The sequence below is a fragment of the Littorina saxatilis genome, linkage group LG4 (assembly GCF_037325665.1).
Source record: "Littorina saxatilis isolate snail1 linkage group LG4, US_GU_Lsax_2.0, whole genome shotgun sequence".
NCBI lineage: Eukaryota > Metazoa > Mollusca > Gastropoda > Littorinimorpha > Littorinidae > Littorina > Littorina saxatilis.
Window position 1 is genome coordinate 13194833 of NC_090248.1, and position 5133 is coordinate 13199965.

The 5133-nt window shown below is 42.7% G+C and overlaps 1 long non-coding RNA gene across 1 annotated transcript; it reads left to right on the forward strand.

Moving 5' to 3' along the window:
- The first annotated feature begins 1971 nt into the window (after positions 1-1971).
- Positions 1972-4545, forward strand: LOC138964000 (uncharacterized). The gene is made up of 3 exons (XR_011454982.1): positions 1972-2105; positions 2617-2725; positions 4445-4545. It is a non-coding gene; the product is annotated as an uncharacterized lncRNA (long non-coding RNA).
- The last annotated feature ends 588 nt before the right edge of the window (positions 4546-5133 follow it).

Here is a 5133-nt window from a genome sequence, read left to right on the forward strand (position 1 = left end):
GGGGGGGGGGAGTTCGGACACCGAAGCATGGCATGACGTGGCATGGCATGGTATGGTATCTTACTGTATCGTATCGTATCGTATGGAAAGGCAAGGCAAGGTTCGGTCAGGTCAGGTCAGGTCAGGCAAGGCTAGGTAATACAATGGTTAGTTGTTGTTTGTTCTTGTGACCCATTTCGTTGTTGGTATTCCTCAGTTTTAGTTTATACCAGTTCACTCTCAGTCATTGCTTTAGTTGTTGTTTTCTTTTTCCTCCAGGCATGTGGCTGGTGTTGGCTGGGATCCTGTGAAAGGTTTTGACGTAAGTATTCCACCTGCGCCCGGACACGTCGGCAAATATAGGCGCTGCATATAAACAAGGCCATATTATTTTGAAAGCAAGCATGATATCAATTGGGCGAATTCGACTTCTGGAAATGTACCTCATGAAGTTCGCTGTACTAAGCTTGATTTGGCACTACATTTTCGGTAAAAAGACTTCTGGAAATGTACCTCATGAAGTTCGCTGTACTAAGCTTGATTTGGCACTACATTTTCGGTAAAAAGACTTCGTAAAGTCAACTTCGGGCTCATTAAGGAACCGCATAGACACGTGCAGAAAGGTTAGAAAGTCTGTAGCTATACTCGAAAGCTCTGTCGATTGGAAGCTAGACAATGGTGGCATGGCAGTAGCAGTAGTAGCATCAGCTTAAGACACAATGGGATTTTTTTGTGGCCGAACTTGGCTCTGTCCCTTTTATTGTGGCAGAACTTGGCGCTGTCCCTTTTATTGTTAGTTTTAGGCCCCTCTATGCTGTCTTTGTTTCCTGTTCCTAGCCTTCACCACTCGCCCACGTGCCTCTGTATCTTCCAGTGCCGTTCTTTCTTCCTCCCTTCAGCCAAAACATTCCTTCTTAATTCAGCCTGACTTCCCCCCCCCCCCCCCACTATTATTTAATTTACTCTGCCAGACCAAAACTAAGTGTTTATAGATACACATATCTGGATAGGCCTGTAACGCTGGGCAACATACCTTCTGTTCTTTCCCTCTCTTTTTTTTTTGTTTTGCATGCTCAACAAAGACGTGACTTTTCCACCGCTGTTCTTTCTTCCTCCCGCAGGCCAAGAACCTTGACCCTGACCTCAAGCAGGTGTTGGACTTCATGGGCATCAGCCCAGACAAGGACGTGAACGAAGACACGATCAGCATCATCGGCAACGTGCTGAGAGAGAACGGTGGCATTGAGGTCTTGCGCAAGGAGCTGAAGGAACGTCCTCTCTCTGTGGCCATGTCACCTGGTCAGATATTCGTTTTGTCATCATCTTCATCCTCTCTCTGTCGCTATGTCACCTGGTCAGATATTCATTTTGGCATCATCTTCATGAGGAATACTACATAACTTGCTGTGTAATGCAAGGTTAACACGATTTAAATTTTTTTTATTGAAATGTGAGCGAAAGCGAGCTTTTCAATATTTAAAAAAAGCAAGTATAAACCTGGTATCACACAGCAAGCCATATGTAGTATTCTGTTTATTCTACATTCTGTTCTTGCGTACATCCTGCTTTAAACTCCCCGGAATCAAAGTGCCCAAATTGAAGACGTGTCATGCTCAATGCCAACAGTAGAGAAACAATTTTAATCTTAGCTGTCATGTAAAAAAAAAAAAAAGCAAAAAAAAAAAAAGCAAAGTGAAAATCAAAAACAATAACAACAAAACTGTTTTGAAAGTTGCAGGTCAACAATCACCTACCCGCAACCCTTTTCCTGCTCCCACCAAAGCACCCACAACCGGGAAGAGACGGGCGCCGCCTCCTCCTCCCTCTCCCTCTCCCTCTCCTTCACCCTCTTCCAACACTGCTCCCAAATGGCCCGCCCCAAAGCCCAAAACACATACTGTTCAAGCTCCGCGTACTCCGCACCCTCCCCTCCCGCTCCACCCCCACCCCCTCCTGGAGGACCTCGAGCCCCTCCTGCCCCTCCCGCTGCACCCCCACCCCCTCCCCCACCCACACTCACCCCCCAACTTCCAACCCCGAATGGGAAGCCCGTAAAGGGATCAGGGGGTGCCCGCGACGAGATGTTGGAAGACATTCGAAATGGAAAGAGCATCTTCCTCAAACCGGTATGTGACACCATTTATTGCCAGGTACGGTCAAGGTAATGCCAAACTGTACCGTACAGGTCAAACTAGTAACATAAACGGTACCAAATGTTCAGGTTCAAGGAAAACCAAATAGTATACCCATGCATGTCATATTGTACCACATTTTTGAGTCATATAAATATCAAATCTTACATCAACTTGTAACATGCATGTCACTTTGAACAAAAGTGTCAAGTCAAACTGATACCAAATTGTACCATGCAGGTCATTTTGTATATAAGTGTCAAGTGAAGCTGATACCAAATTGTACCATGCATATCATTTTGTATAGAAGTGTCAAGTCAAACTGATACCAAATTGTACCATGCAGGCCATTTTGTATGAAACTGTCAAGTCAAACTGATACCAAATTGTACCATGCAGGCCATTTTGTATAAAAGTGTCAAGTCAAACTGATACCAAATTGTACCATGCATGTAATTTTGTATAAAAGTGTCACGTCAACCTGATACCAAATTGTACCATACAGGTCAAGATTCCGGACGAGCCGAAACCATCGGAGGGATGCCCTCCAGTTTCGGGGGGAATTGTGGACATTCTGATGGGTGCTCTGGGTGGTTTCAGACACCACATGACAAGTGAGAACTGGCCTGAACCACTAATGGACCCAAAGGGCCCCTTCTTTCAATTGCGTTTAGTTTTAGCTGAATGACATTTGTTTGTTTACCGCCCTGATATGGCCCTTCGTGGTCGGCTGGGCGTTAAGCAAACAAACAAACAAACAAACAGGGCGGTGCTGCTTTGACATATAACGTGCGCCACACACAAGACAGAAGTCGCAGCACAGGCTTCATGTCTCACTCAGTCACATTATTCTGACACCGGACCAACCAGTCCTAGCACTAACCCCATAATGCCAGACGCCAGGCGGAGCAGCCACTAGATTGCCAATTTTAAAGTCTTAGGTATGACCCGGCCGGGGTTCGAACCCACGACCTCCCGATCAGGGGGCGGACGCCTTACCACTAGGCCAACCGTGTCGGTCTCTGAATGACATTGAATTGCATGAACGCACACACACACACACAAATGCGCGCATGCATGCAAGCACACAACTACACACGCACACGCCAACAAACACACACGCACATGCATACTCTCTCTTATTCTCTTATTTCTCTCGCTCGCTCTCTCTCCCTCTCTCTTTTCCAGTCACCGTTTTGAGAAATGAAAGATAGGGGAAGGTTGCCTAATATGGTACTAGAGCGCTCAAAACTGTTTCATTTGCTGTATTTACCCTCTCTGGATAACTTGCACCTGTATGTCAAAACAGTTGCAGAAACACAAACCTTAAACCCGTTAGGCTTTTTCTCTTTATTACACTTTTGGCAGCGTTCATTCTAAATTTGACGCTTAAAACGGACAAGTTTCTGTCCACAGCCAAAGCTGTTATCACACAACAATTGCTATATTTGACAGCTTAGACTGTATGTGTTACATTTTAGCAGTGTTGACCCCAAGTTTGTACTAAAAACAAAAAATGATAGCAAAAACTCAAAGTATGTGTTTGTCCCTTAATACGGACCACCTTCAAGAAAATAAAAGCAAAATATCAAAGTATGTGTGTGTCCCCTGATATGGACCACCTTTAACAAATAGAAGAAAATAACAGCTTAATAAGGCTGGTTTCATAATTCATTAAGAAGCTTGCTGTAAATAACCGATTAATAGCCTTGGAGCTTTCAAAAATATATCAAATTGTCTTGTTTTCGTGGAAGTTAATAATTTCATTTATTTTTTGTAGTTTTCTGGTGTGCTTCAAATAATGTTCTCATCAAACCAAAACAGATAAATCTAATGCATATTTGAATTAGTCTGACTTGCACACTAAGTTGTATCATGTTATTTTGAAGTACAGTGGGCTATTTACAGTGATTCGTGAAGACATCTTAACTGGTTCATATTAGGCGCCCAGGCTCCTAATATGGACCATTTGTGAATGTCTCTGTATTTAATTTTTGCTGAATGTCTGTCAAAGGTTATTGGCGCTAATTAGGCCTAACGGTAAACTAAAGAGAGAAGGACTGTACTACCAAACACAAAATGAAACTTCTTCGCTAGAAAACAAGCTAGTTTTCAGCAAGAAACCAAATGTGGTCCCTATTAGGCCACCTTCCCCTACATATTATTTTACATGCTCCTTTTTTTCTTGAAAATCTTAATGAAATCTTGCCATTCCTACACATGTCTTTTCTTTAGACATTGCGATATGTGTATGAAAGAGTAGAATGAGAACTGTTGGTTGAAATTGTTTTAATTTTCTACTAATTCACATGCTTTTCTATTTTGCTTTGCAGGTGACAACGACAATTCTTCAGAAGACGATGTTTATGATGATGATGATGAAGACTGGGAAGATTAACTTTTGGGGGAATGCTGGGAGGGGTGCGGGGGGGGGGGGGGGGGGGGGGCTTTTTCCCCCTTTGTTACCTTTATTTTATTTTATTTGCTTTTACTGATGTTGGTGTATTGAATTTGACACACATTTTCTTGAATGATTTAGTCAAAACGTATCCAGCATAAGTTGTAATATTCAACTGAGTTTTGAAACAGAGTTTGGAATTTTAAAAATGTTGGAGTGTAAATGTTTTTTGTTGTTGCATGGTAAGTAGCTTTGCATGATTTTACGTTCATAATTTGTGTTTTACTACTTTTTGGGCTTTTGGAGTGGCAAGATTTTTTCTTGTCTTTTCTGAAAATGACCTATTGTCTTCTTATCTCTGGTCAAGTTCACATGAGAAGTTACGTCAAATGTATAATTTGGGAGTGATCAAATAAGGGAAGAAATCAAACCAGTTAAGATATGACACGTTGTGTGGTTACTTCCCTTTAAGGCGATACGCATTTAAGAGGATATATATATATCTCTATGTCTATCTGTCTGTGTGTGTGCGTCCGTACGTGCGTCCGTCCGTGCGTGTGTGTTTGGAGTGTGTGTGTGTGTGTGTGTGTGTGTGTGTGTGTGTGTGTGTGTGTGTGTGTGCGT